Genomic DNA, 13554 nt, shown 5'->3' on the forward strand with positions numbered 1-13554 from the left:
AGACAGGATTTGCTTCTTTTGCTTGCACCACAATGCAGTGCTGAAAGAGGAGGAATCTACATAAAAACGCCTTCCTGGCAACGCCCAAATGCCCTGCTGCCATGCAGATAAACACTGGCAGCGGCAGCAAGTGCATGCCCACAGCCACCCCTTGTTCCTTCACACCTTGTATCAGCTGTAATCCAGTCCAGTCCAGTGCTGCCTGCTGAGCAGCACTGACCAACACTGCCTGGGCCCAGGCTTTTATCTCTGAGGCCCCATTATGATGTCAGAAAGCTGGCTCTGGAATCCTGAGGGCTCCACTATGACACGTGCAAAGTTCCGTCTGAACTTTATATAAGACGGTGAGGCTCAGTCAGTCACTCAGTGTTGCCTGAGAGGGCAACACTGCAACAGCCGGCCGCCAGGCTGTCTTTTTTTTGCACAGCTAGTTGCCTCCAGGAGGCCACAAGAGGGAGACAAGGGACTGCAAAATGGAAAATAGGCATCCACCAACTTTACAGACAACTTCTCCTTGCTCCTACAACCTCCATCCTTGCACAGTTTGTTATTCTTCTAGGTAACATAGTAACAAATCCAAATTGCTGCTCTCTTTGTAGGCAAGCAAGGCTTTGTTGCAACTGCAATTCTTACTTCTTCTTGAAATGTAGGGACGACCGTACATTCCATCACATCCATCTAGTGTACACAGGTAGGTCCATTGTGGCGGGCAGGCGAGCGGGCGGGCTGCTTTATTGGCTGTTTGCTGTTCCCCTACTCCACTCCACTATTTGACTGTTGTGCTGCATCAATCAATCAATCAATCAATCAATCAATCAATCAATCAATCAATCAATCAATCAATCAGTGGCTGGCTCAGGTGCAGCTCTTTAACTTACCTAAAAGGGAGGGCGGAGAGAAGACAAGGAAGGTGAATGAGGTGTTCCAATGTGAAATGCCGGAAACACAGAAACACAGACGACACACAACAAGAGGTGGCAATCTATTCATTAATTGCATTTAATCAATGAGCTCATTATCACTCATGCATTGTCCAACAGGTGTTGAAATAATGGGATTAAAAGGGGAGATCCCTTCAGAAAGACAGAAACAATAGCAAAGACAAAAAACACTTTTGGAATCTGCTTTTAGTCAACACATAAGGAAAGGGTGCACCGGTCCTGGAAATACTGCAATACCAGGTCAATGCGTGGAGTGGACAGAGCAAGCTCTATTTCCATCTCCCTGTTCTAAAAATCCATTTAATATATGGTCCCCAGATAGGGGACGTATCAGATATTAAACTGATAAGAACAGATACTACACTTGATCTTAGCCAAAAGGCCGAGAAGCGATAACCCGAACGGGCCGCGCGTTGCCCGAGCCTGCCCGATACTGCTGTTCAGCCCTTGCAGCGATTCAGCCTACTTCTAGGCAATTCCATGGGGCCCTGCAGGCTCAGACACTCACAGCTACACGGGAGGTGAATAAAGGCCGGAGAGGAAGCCAGACAGGATTTGCTTCTTTTGCTTGCACCACAATGCAGTGCTGAAAGAGGAGGAATCTACATAAAAACGCCTTCCTGGCAACGCCCAAATGCCCTGCTGCCATGCAGATAAACACTGGCAGCGGCAGCAAGTGCATGCCCACAGCCACCCCTTGTTCCTTCACACCTTGTATCAGCTGTAATCCAGTCCAGTCCAGTGCTGCCTGCTGAGCAGCACTGACCAACACTGCCTGGGCCCAGGCTTTTATCTCTGAGGCCCCATTATGATGTCAGAAAGCTGGCTCTGGAATCCTGAGGGCTCCACTATGACACGTGCAAAGTTCCGTCTGAACTTTATATAAGACGGTGAGGCTCAGTCAGTCACTCAGTGTTGCCTGAGAGGGCAACACTGCAACAGCCGGCCGCCAGGCTGTCTTTTTTTTGCACAGCTAGTTGCCTCCAGGAGGCCACAAGAGGGAGACAAGGGACTGCAAAATGGAAAATAGGCATCCACCAACTTTACAGACAACTTCTCCTTGCTCCTACAACCTCCATCCTTGCACAGTTTGTTATTCTTCTAGGTAACATAGTAACAAATCCAAATTGCTGCTCTCTTTGTAGGCAAGCAAGGCTTTGTTGCAACTGCAATTCTTACTTCTTCTTGAAATGTAGGGACGACAGTACATTCCATCACATCCATCTAGTGTACACAGGTAGGTCCATTGTGGCGGGCAGGCGAGCGGGCGGGCTGCTTTATTGGCTGTTTGCTGTTCCCCTACTCCACTCCACTATTTGACTGTTGTGCTGCATCAATCAATCAATCAATCAATCAATCAATCAATCAATCAATCAATCAGTGGCTGGCTCAGGTGCAGCTCTTTAACTTACCTAAAAGGGAGGGCGGAGAGAAGACAAGGAAGGTGAATGAGGTGTTCCAATGTGAAATGCCGGAAACACAGAAACACAGACGACACACAACAAGAGGTGGCAATCTATTCATTAATTGCATTTAATCAATGAGCTCATTATCACTCATGCATTGTCCAACAGGTGTTGAAATAATGGGATTAAAAGGGGAGATCCCTTCAGAAAGACAGAAACAATAGCAAAGACAAAAAACACTTTTGGAATCTGCTTTTAGTCAACACATAAGGAAAGGGTGCACCGGTCCTGGAAATACTGCAATACCAGGTCAATGCGTGGAGTGGACAGAGCAAGCTCTATTTCCATCTCCCTGTTCTAAAAATCCATTTAATATATGGTCCCCAGATAGGGGACGTATCAGATATTAAACTGATAAGAACAGATACTACACTTGATCTTAGCCAAAAGGCCGAGAAGCGATAACCCGAACGGGCCGCGCGTTGCCCGAGCCTGCCCGATACTGCTGTTCAGCCCTTGCAGCGATTCAGCCTACTTCTAGGCAATTCCATGGGGCCCTGCAGGCTCACACACTCACAGCTACACGGGAGGTGAATAAAGGCCGGAGAGGAAGCCAGACAGGATTTGCTTCTTTTGCTTGCACCACAATGCAGTGCTGAAAGAGGAGGAATCTACATAAAAACGCCTTCCTGGCAATGCCCAAATGCCCTGCTGCCATGCAGATAAACACTGGCAGCGGCAGCAAGTGCATGCCCACAGCCACCCCTTGTTCCTTCACACCTTGTATCAGCTGTAATCCAGTCCAGTCCAGTGCTGCCTGCTGAGCAGCACTGACCAACACTGCCTGGGCCCAGGCTTTTATCTCTGAGGCCCCATTATGATGTCAGAAAGCTGGCTCTGGAATCCTGAGGGCTCCACTATGACACGTGCAAAGTTCCGTCTGAACTTTATATAAGACGGTGAGGCTCAGTCAGTCACTCAGTGTTGCCTGAGAGGGCAACACTGCAACAGCCGGCCGCCAGGCTGTCTTTTTTTTGCACAGCTAGTTGCCTCCAGGAGGCCACAAGAGGGAGACAAGGGACTGCAAAATGGAAAATAGGCATCCACCAACTTTACAGACAACTTCTCCTTGCTCCTACAACCTCCATCCTTGCACAGTTTGTTATTCTTCTAGGTAACATAGTAACAAATCCAAATTGCTGCTCTCTTTGTAGGCAAGCAAGGCTTTGTTGCAACTGCAATTCTTACTTCTTCTTGAAATGTAGGGACGACAGTACATTCCATCACATCCATCTAGTGTACACAGGTAGGTCCATTGTGGCGGGCAGGCGAGCGGGCGGGCTGCTTTATTGGCTGTTTGCTGTTCCCCTACTCCACTCCACTATTTGACTGTTGTGCTGCATCAATCAATCAATCAATCAATCAATCAATCAATCAATCAATCAATCAATCAATCAATCAGTGGCTGGCTCAGGTGCAGCTCTTTAACTTACCTAAAAGGGAGGGCGGAGAGAAGACAAGGAAGGTGAATGAGGTGTTCCAATGTGAAATGCCGGAAACACAGAAACACAGACGACACACAACAAGAGGTGGCAATCTATTCATTAATTGCATTTAATCAATGAGCTCATTATCACTCATGCATTGTCCAACAGGTGTTGAAATAATGGGATTAAAAGGGGAGATCCCTTCAGAAAGACAGAAACAATAGCAAAGACAAAAAACACTTTTGGAATCTGCTTTTAGTCAACACATAAGGAAAGGGTGCACCGGTCCTGGAAATACTGCAATACCAGGTCAATGCGTGGAGTGGACAGAGCAAGCTCTATTTCCATCTCCCTGTTCTAAAAATCCATTTAATATATGGTCCCCAGATAGGGGACGTATCAGATATTAAACTGATAAGAACAGATACTACACTTGATCTTAGCCAAAAGGCCGAGAAGCGATAACCCGAACGGGCCGCGCGTTGCCCGAGCCTGCCCGATACTGCTGTTCAGAGGCTCACACACTCACAGCTACACGGGAGGTGAATAAAGGCCGGAGAGGAAGCCAGACAGGATTTGCTTCTTTTGCTTGCACCACAATGCAGTGCTGAAAGAGGAGGAATCTACATAAAAACGCCTTCCTGGCAACGCCCAAATGCCCTGCTGCCATGCAGATAAACACTGGCAGCGGCAGCAAGTGCATGCCCACAGCCACCCCTTGTTCCTTCACACCTTGTATCAGCTGTAATCCAGTCCAGTCCAGTGCTGCCTGCTGAGCAGCACTGACCAACACTGCCTGGGCCCAGGCTTTTATCTCTGAGGCCCCATTATGATGTCAGAAAGCTGGCTCTGGAATCCTGAGGGCTCCACTATGACACGTGCAAAGTTCCGTCTGAACTTTATATAAGACGGTGAGGCTCAGTCAGTCACTCAGTGTTGCCTGAGAGGGCAACACTGCAACAGCCGGCCGCCAGGCTGTCTTTTTTTTGCACAGCTAGTTGCCTCCAGGAGGCCACAAGAGGGAGACAAGGGACTGCAAAATGGAAAATAGGCATCCACCAACTTTACAGACAACTTCTCCTTGCTCCTACAACCTCCATCCTTGCACAGTTTGTTATTCTTCTAGGTAACATAGTAACAAATCCAAATTGCTGCTCTCTTTGTAGGCAAGCAAGGCTTTGTTGCAACTGCAATTCTTACTTCTTCTTGAAATGTAGGGACGACAGTACATTCCATCACATCCATCTAGTGTACACAGGTAGGTCCATTGTGGCGGGCAGGCGAGCGGGCGGGCTGCTTTATTGGCTGTTTGCTGTTCCCCTACTCCACTCCACTATTTGACTGTTGTGCTGCATCAATCAATCAATCAATCAATCAATCAATCAATCAATCAATCAATCAATCAATCAATCAATCAGTGGCTGGCTCAGGTGCAGCTCTTTAACTTACCTAAAAGGGAGGGCGGAGAGAAGACAAGGAAGGTGAATGAGGTGTTCCAATGTGAAATGCCGGAAACACAGAAACACAGACGACACACAACAAGAGGTGGCAATCTATTCATTAATTGCATTTAATCAATGAGCTCATTATCACTCATGCATTGTCCAACAGGTGTTGAAATAATGGGATTAAAAGGGGAGATCCCTTCAGAAAGACAGAAACAATAGCAAAGACAAAAAACACTTTTGGAATCTGCTTTTAGTCAACACATAAGGAAAGGGTGCACCGGTCCTGGAAATACTGCAATACCAGGTCAATGCGTGGAGTGGACAGAGCAAGCTCTATTTCCATCTCCCTGTTCTAAAAATCCATTTAATATATGGTCCCCAGATAGGGGACGTATCAGATATTAAACTGATAAGAACAGATACTACACTTGATCTTAGCCAAAAGGCCGAGAAGCGATAACCCGAACGGGCCGCGCGTTGCCCGAGCCTGCCCGATACTGCTGTTCAGCCCTTGCAGCGATTCAGCCTACTTCTAGGCAATTCCATGGGGCCCTGCAGGCTCACACACTCACAGCTACACGGGAGGTGAATAAAGGCCGGAGAGGAAGCCAGACAGGATTTGCTTCTTTTGCTTGCACCACAATGCAGTGCTGAAAGAGGAGGAATCTACATAAAAACGCCTTCCTGGCAACGCCCAAATGCCCTGCTGCCATGCAGATAAACACTGGCAGCGGCAGCAAGTGCATGCCCACAGCCACCCCTTGTTCCTTCACACCTTGTATCAGCTGTAATCCAGTCCAGTCCAGTGCTGCCTGCTGAGCAGCACTGACCAACACTGCCTGGGCCCAGGCTTTTATCTCTGAGGCCCCATTATGATGTCAGAAAGCTGGCTCTGGAATCCTGAGGGCTCCACTATGACACGTGCAAAGTTCCGTCTGAACTTTATATAAGACGGTGAGGCTCAGTCAGTCACTCAGTGTTGCCTGAGAGGGCAACACTGCAACAGCCGGCCGCCAGGCTGTCTTTTTTTTGCACAGCTAGTTGCCTCCAGGAGGCCACAAGAGGGAGACAAGGGACTGCAAAATGGAAAATAGGCATCCACCAACTTTACAGACAACTTCTCCTTGCTCCTACAACCTCCATCCTTGCACAGTTTGTTATTCTTCTAGGTAACATAGTAACAAATCCAAATTGCTGCTCTCTTTGTAGGCAAGCAAGGCTTTGTTGCAACTGCAATTCTTACTTCTTCTTGAAATGTAGGGACGACAGTACATTCCATCACATCCATCTAGTGTACACAGGTAGGTCCATTGTGGCGGGCAGGCGAGCGGGCGGGCTGCTTTATTGGCTGTTTGCTGTTCCCCTACTCCACTCCACTATTTGACTGTTGTGCTGCATCAATCAATCAATCAATCAATCAATCAATCAATCAATCAATCAGTGGCTGGCTCAGGTGCAGCTCTTTAACTTACCTAAAAGGGAGGGCGGAGAGAAGACAAGGAAGGTGAATGAGGTGTTCCAATGTGAAATGCCGGAAACACAGAAACACAGACGACACACAACAAGAGGTGGCAATCTATTCATTAATTGCATTTAATCAATGAGCTCATTATCACTCATGCATTGTCCAACAGGTGTTGAAATAATGGGATTAAAAGGGGAGATCCCTTCAGAAAGACAGAAACAATAGCAAAGACAAAAAACACTTTTGGAATCTGCTTTTAGTCAACACATAAGGAAAGGGTGCACCGGTCCTGGAAATACTGCAATACCAGGTCAATGCGTGGAGTGGACAGAGCAAGCTCTATTTCCATCTCCCTGTTCTAAAAATCCATTTAATATATGGTCCCCAGATAGGGGACGTATCAGATATTAAACTGATAAGAACAGATACTACACTTGATCTTAGCCAAAAGGCCGAGAAGCGATAACCCGAACGGGCCGCGCGTTGCCCGAGCCTGCCCGATACTGCTGTTCAGCCCTTGCAGCGATTCAGCCTACTTCTAGGCAATTCCATGGGGCCCTGCAGGCTCACACACTCACAGCTACACGGGAGGTGAATAAAGGCCGGAGAGGAAGCCAGACAGGATTTGCTTCTTTTGCTTGCACCACAATGCAGTGCTGAAAGAGGAGGAATCTACATAAAAACGCCTTCCTGGCAACGCCCAAATGCCCTGCTGCCATGCAGATAAACACTGGCAGCGGCAGCAAGTGCATGCCCACAGCCACCCCTTGTTCCTTCACACCTTGTATCAGCTGTAATCCAGTCCAGTCCAGTGCTGCCTGCTGAGCAGCACTGACCAACACTGCCTGGGCCCAGGCTTTTATCTCTGAGGCCCCATTATGATGTCAGAAAGCTGGCTCTGGAATCCTGAGGGCTCCACTATGACACGTGCAAAGTTCCGTCTGAACTTTATATAAGACGGTGAGGCTCAGTCAGTCACTCAGTGTTGCCTGAGAGGGCAACACTGCAACAGCCGGCCGCCAGGCTGTCTTTTTTTTGCACAGCTAGTTGCCTCCAGGAGGCCACAAGAGGGAGACAAGGGACTGCAAAATGGAAAATAGGCATCCACCAACTTTACAGACAACTTCTCCTTGCTCCTACAACCTCCATCCTTGCACAGTTTGTTATTCTTCTAGGTAACATAGTAACAAATCCAAATTGCTGCTCTCTTTGTAGGCAAGCAAGGCTTTGTTGCAACTGCAATTCTTACTTCTTCTTGAAATGTAGGGACGACAGTACATTCCATCACATCCATCTAGTGTACACAGGTAGGTCCATTGTGGCGGGCAGGCGAGCGGGCGGGCTGCTTTATTGGCTGTTTGCTGTTCCCCTACTCCACTCCACTATTTGACTGTTGTGCTGCATCAATCAATCAATCAATCAATCAATCAATCAATCAATCAATCAATCAGTGGCTGGCTCAGGTGCAGCTCTTTAACTTACCTAAAAGGGAGGGCGGAGAGAAGACAAGGAAGGTGAATGAGGTGTTCCAATGTGAAATGCCGGAAACACAGAAACACAGACGACACACAACAAGAGGTGGCAATCTATTCATTAATTGCATTTAATCAATGAGCTCATTATCACTCATGCATTGTCCAACAGGTGTTGAAATAATGGGATTAAAAGGGGAGATCCCTTCAGAAAGACAGAAACAATAGCAAAGACAAAAAACACTTTTGGAATCTGCTTTTAGTCAACACATAAGGAAAGGGTGCACCGGTCCTGGAAATACTGCAATACCAGGTCAATGCGTGGAGTGGACAGAGCAAGCTCTATTTCCATCTCCCTGTTCTAAAAATCAATCCATTTAATATATGGTCCCCAGATAGGGGACGTATCAGATATTAAACTGATAAGAACAGATACTACACTTGATCTTAGCCAAAAGGCCGAGAAGCGATAACCCGAACGGGCCGCGCGTTGCCCGAGCCTGCCCGATACTGCTGTTCAGCCCTTGCAGCGATTCAGCCTACTTCTAGGCAATTCCATGGGGCCCTGCAGGCTCACACACTCACAGCTACACGGGAGGTGAATAAAGGCCGGAGAGGAAGCCAGACAGGATTTGCTTCTTTTGCTTGCACCACAATGCAGTGCTGAAAGAGGAGGAATCTACATAAAAACGCCTTCCTGGCAACGCCCAAATGCCCTGCTGCCATGCAGATAAACACTGGCAGCGGCAGCAAGTGCATGCCCACAGCCACCCCTTGTTCCTTCACACCTTGTATCAGCTGTAATACAGTCCAGTCCAGTGCTGCCTGCTGAGCAGCACTGACCAACACTGCCTGGGCCCAGGCTTTTATCTCTGAGGCCCCATTATGATGTCAGAAAGCTGGCTCTGGAATCCTGAGGGCTCCACTATGACACGTGCAAAGTTCCGTCTGAACTTTATATAAGACGGTGAGGCTCAGTCAGTCACTCAGTGTTGCCTGAGAGGGCAACACTGCAACAGCCGGCCGCCAGGCTGTCTTTTTTTTGCACAGCTAGTTGCCTCCAGGAGGCCACAAGAGGGAGACAAGGGACTGCAAAATGGAAAATAGGCATCCACCAACTTTACAGACAACTTCTCCTTGCTCCTACAACCTCCATCCTTGCACAGTTTGTTATTCTTCTAGGTAACATAGTAACAAATCCAAATTGCTGCTCTCTTTGTAGGCAAGCAAGGCTTTGTTGCAACTGCAATTCTTACTTCTTCTTGAAATGTAGGGACGACAGTACATTCCATCACATCCATCTAGTGTACACAGGTAGGTCCATTGTGGCGGGCAGGCGAGCGGGCGGGCTGCTTTATTGGCTGTTTGCTGTTCCCCTACTCCACTCCACTATTTGACTGTTGTGCTGCATCAATCAATCAATCAATCAATCAATCAATCAATCAATCAATCAATCAATCAGTGGCTGGCTCAGGTGCAGCTCTTTAACTTACCTAAAAGGGAGGGCGGAGAGAAGACAAGGAAGGTGAATGAGGTGTTCCAATGTGAAATGCCGGAAACACAGAAACACAGACGACACACAACAAGAGGTGGCAATCTATTCATTAATTGCATTTAATCAATGAGCTCATTATCACTCATGCATTGTCCAACAGGTGTTGAAATAATGGGATTAAAAGGGGAGATCCCTTCAGAAAGATAGAAACAATAGCAAAGACAAAAAACACTTTTGGAATCTGCTTTTAGTCAACACATAAGGAAAGGGTGCACCGGTCCTGGAAATACTGCAATACCAGGTCAATGCGTGGAGTGGACAGAGCAAGCTCTATTTCCATCTCCCTGTTCTAAAAATCCATTTAATATATGGTCCCCAGATAGGGGACGTATCAGATATTAAACTGATAAGAACAGATACTACACTTGATCTTAGCCAAAAGGCCGAGAAGCGATAACCCGAACGGGCCGCGCGTTGCCCGAGCCTGCCCGATACTGCTGTTCAGCCCTTGCAGCGATTCAGCCTACTTCTAGGCAATTCCATGGGGCCCTGCAGGCTCACACACTCACAGCTACACGGGAGGTGAATAAAGGCCGGAGAGGAAGCCAGACAGGATTTGCTTCTTTTGCTTGCACCACAATGCAGTGCTGAAAGAGGAGGAATCTACATAAAAACGCCTTCCTGGCAACGCCCAAATGCCCTGCTGCCATGCAGATAAACACTGGCAGCGGCAGCAAGTGCATGCCCACAGCCACCCCTTGTTCCTTCACACCTTGTATCAGCTGTAATCCAGTCCAGTCCAGTGCTGCCTGCTGAGCAGCACTGACCAACACTGCCTGGGCCCAGGCTTTTATCTCTGAGGCCCCATTATGATGTCAGAAAGCTGGCTCTGGAATCCTGAGGGCTCCACTATGACACGTGCAAAGTTCCGTCTGAACTTTATATAATACGGTGAGGCTCAGTCAGTCACTCAGTGTTGCCTGAGAGGGCAACACTGCAACAGCCGGCCGCCAGGCTGTCTTTTTTTTGCACAGCTAGTTGCCTCCAGGAGGCCACAAGAGGGAGACAAGGGACTGCAAAATGGAAAATAGGCATCCACCAACTTTACAGACAACTTCTCCTTGCTCCTACAACCTCCATCCTTGCACAGTTTGTTATTCTTCTAGGTAACATAGTAACAAATCCAAATTGCTGCTCTCTTTGTAGGCAAGCAAGGCTTTGTTGCAACTGCAATTCTTACTTCTTCTTGAAATGTAGGGACGACAGTACATTCCATCACATCCATCTAGTGTACACAGGTAGGTCCATTGTGGCGGGCAGGCGAGCGGGCGGGCTGCTTTATTGGCTGTTTGCTGTTCCCCTACTCCACTCCACTATTTGACTGTTGTGCTGCATCAATCAATCAATCAATCAATCAATCAATCAATCAATCAATCAATCAATCAATCAATCAATCAGTGGCTGGCTCAGGTGCAGCTCTTTAACTTACCTAAAAGGGAGGGCGGAGAGAAGACAAGGAAGGTGAATGAGGTGTTCCAATGTGAAATGCCGGAAACACAGAAACACAGACGACACACAACAAGAGGTGGCAATCTATTCATTAATTGCATTTAATCAATGAGCTCATTATCACTCATGCATTGTCCAACAGGTGTTGAAATAATGGGATTAAAAGGGGAGATCCCTTCAGAAAGACAGAAACAATAGCAAAGACAAAAAACACTTTTGGAATCTGCTTTTAGTCAACACATAAGGAAAGGGTGCACCGGTCCTGGAAATACTGCAATACCAGGTCAATGCGTGGAGTGGACAGAGCAAGCTCTGTTTCCATCTCCCTGTTCTAAAAATCCATTTAATATATGGTCCCCAGATAGGGGACGTATCAGATATTAAACTGATAAGAACAGATACTACACTTGATCTTAGCCAAAAGGCCGAGAAGCGATAACCCGAACGGGCCGCGCGTTGCCCGAGCCTGCCCGATACTGCTGTTCAGCCCTTGCAGCGATTCAGCCTACTTCTAGGCAATTCCATGGGGCCCTGCAGGCTCACACACTCACAGCTACACGGGAGGTGAATAAAGGCCGGAGAGGAAGCCAGACAGGATTTGCTTCTTTTGCTTGCACCACAATGCAGTGCTGAAAGAGGAGGAATCTACATAAAAACGCCTTCCTGGCAACGCCCAAATGCCCTGCTGCCATGCAGATAAACACTGGCAGCGGCAGCAAGTGCATGCCCACAGCCACCCCTTGTTCCTTCACACCTTGTATCAGCTGTAATCCAGTCCAGTCCAGTGCTGCCTGCTGAGCAGCACTGACCAACACTGCCTGGGCCCAGGCTTTTATCTCTGAGGCCCCATTATGATGTCAGAAAGCTGGCTCTGGAATCCTGAGGGCTCCACTATGACACGTGCAAAGTTCCGTCTGAACTTTATATAAGACGGTGAGGCTCAGTCAGTCACTCAGTGTTGCCTGAGAGGGTAACACTGCAACAGCCGGCCGCCAGGCTGTCTTTTTTTTGCACAGCTAGTTGCCTCCAGGAGGCCACAAGAGGGAGACAAGGGACTGCAAAATGGAAAATAGGCATCCACCAACTTTACAGACAACTTCTCCTTGCTCCTACAACCTCCATCCTTGCACAGTTTGTTATTCTTCTAGGTAACATAGTAACAAATCCAAATTGCTGCTCTCTTTGTAGGCAAGCAAGGCTTTGTTGCAACTGCAATTCTTACTTCTTCTTGAAATGTAGGGACGACAGTACATTCCATCACATCCATCTAGTGTACACAGGTAGGTCCATTGTGGCGGGCAGGCGAGCGGGCGGGCTGCTTTATTGGCTGTTTGCTGTTCCCCTACTCCACTCCACTATTTGACTGTTGTGCTGCATCAATCAATCAATCAATCAATCAATCAATCAATCAATCAATCAATCAATCAATCAATCAATCAATCAATCAATCAGTGGCTGGCTCAGGTGCAGCTCTTTAACTTACCTAAAAGGGAGGGCGGAGAGAAGACAAGGAAGGTGAATGAGGTGTTCCAATGTGAAATGCCGGAAACACAGAAACACAGACGACACACAACAAGAGGTGGCAATCTATTCATTAATTGCATTTAATCAATGAGCTCATTATCACTCATGCATTGTCCAACAGGTGTTGAAATAATGGGATTAAAAGGGGAGATCCCTTCAGAAAGACAGAAACAATAGCAAAGACAAAAAACACTTTTGGAATCTGCTTTTAGTCAACACATAAGGAAAGGGTGCACCGGTCCTGGAAATACTGCAATACCAGGTCAATGCGTGGAGTGGACAGAGCAAGCTCTATTTCCATCTCCCTGTTCTAAAAATCCATTTAATATATGGTCCCCAGATAGGGGACGTATCAGATATTAAACTGATAAGAACAGATACTACACTTGATCTTAGCCAAAAGGCCGAGAAGCGATAACCCGAACGGGCCGCGCGTTGCCCGAGCCTGCCCGATACTGCTGTTCAGCCCTTGCAGCGATTCAGCCTACTTCTAGGCAATTCCATGGGGCCCTGCAGGCTCACACACTCACAGCTACACGGGAGGTGAATAAAGGCCGGAGAGGAAGCCAGACAGGATTTGCTTCTTTTGCTTGCACCACAATGCAGTGCTGAAAGAGGAGGAATCTACATAAAAACGCCTTCCTGGCAACGCCCAAATGCCCTGCTGCCATGCAGATAAACACTGGCAGCGGCAGCAAGTGCATGCCCACAGCCACCCCTTGTTCCTTCACACCTTGTATCAGCTGTAATCCAGTCCAGTCCAGTGCTGCCTGCTGAGCAGCACTGACCAACACTGCCTGGGCCCAG

General features: G+C 47.8%; 9 non-coding genes across 9 annotated transcripts; all 9 read right to left on the bottom strand.

Moving 5' to 3' along the window:
• Positions 1–1144: 1144 nt before the first annotated feature.
• LOC142686229 (U2 spliceosomal RNA) lies at positions 1145–1335 on the bottom strand. Its single transcript, XR_012855597.1, has one exon. It is a non-coding gene; the product is annotated as a U2 spliceosomal RNA (small nuclear RNA).
• A 1284-nt stretch (positions 1336–2619) lies between these two features.
• LOC142686230 (U2 spliceosomal RNA) lies at positions 2620–2810 on the bottom strand. The gene has a single exon (XR_012855598.1). It is a non-coding gene; the product is annotated as a U2 spliceosomal RNA (small nuclear RNA).
• A 1296-nt stretch (positions 2811–4106) lies between these two features.
• On the bottom strand, positions 4107–4297 carry LOC142686231 (U2 spliceosomal RNA). Its single transcript, XR_012855599.1, has one exon. It is a non-coding gene; the product is annotated as a U2 spliceosomal RNA (small nuclear RNA).
• A 1252-nt stretch (positions 4298–5549) lies between these two features.
• LOC142686233 (U2 spliceosomal RNA) lies at positions 5550–5740 on the bottom strand. Its single transcript, XR_012855600.1, has one exon. It is a non-coding gene; the product is annotated as a U2 spliceosomal RNA (small nuclear RNA).
• A 1280-nt stretch (positions 5741–7020) lies between these two features.
• On the bottom strand, positions 7021–7211 carry LOC142686234 (U2 spliceosomal RNA). Its single transcript, XR_012855601.1, has one exon. It is a non-coding gene; the product is annotated as a U2 spliceosomal RNA (small nuclear RNA).
• A 1284-nt stretch (positions 7212–8495) lies between these two features.
• Positions 8496–8690, bottom strand: LOC142686449 (U2 spliceosomal RNA). The gene has a single exon (XR_012855795.1). It is a non-coding gene; the product is annotated as a U2 spliceosomal RNA (small nuclear RNA).
• A 1288-nt stretch (positions 8691–9978) lies between these two features.
• Positions 9979–10169, bottom strand: LOC142686235 (U2 spliceosomal RNA). The gene has a single exon (XR_012855602.1). It is a non-coding gene; the product is annotated as a U2 spliceosomal RNA (small nuclear RNA).
• A 1300-nt stretch (positions 10170–11469) lies between these two features.
• On the bottom strand, positions 11470–11660 carry LOC142686428 (U2 spliceosomal RNA). Its single transcript, XR_012855776.1, has one exon. It is a non-coding gene; the product is annotated as a U2 spliceosomal RNA (small nuclear RNA).
• Positions 11661–12972: 1312 nt separating this feature from the next.
• On the bottom strand, positions 12973–13163 carry LOC142686237 (U2 spliceosomal RNA). Its single transcript, XR_012855604.1, has one exon. It is a non-coding gene; the product is annotated as a U2 spliceosomal RNA (small nuclear RNA).
• Between the last annotated feature and the right edge of the window lie 391 nt (positions 13164–13554).

This window comes from Rhinoderma darwinii (genome assembly GCF_050947455.1).
Source record: "Rhinoderma darwinii isolate aRhiDar2 chromosome 5 unlocalized genomic scaffold, aRhiDar2.hap1 SUPER_5_unloc_17, whole genome shotgun sequence".
Lineage (NCBI taxonomy): Eukaryota > Metazoa > Chordata > Amphibia > Anura > Rhinodermatidae > Rhinoderma > Rhinoderma darwinii.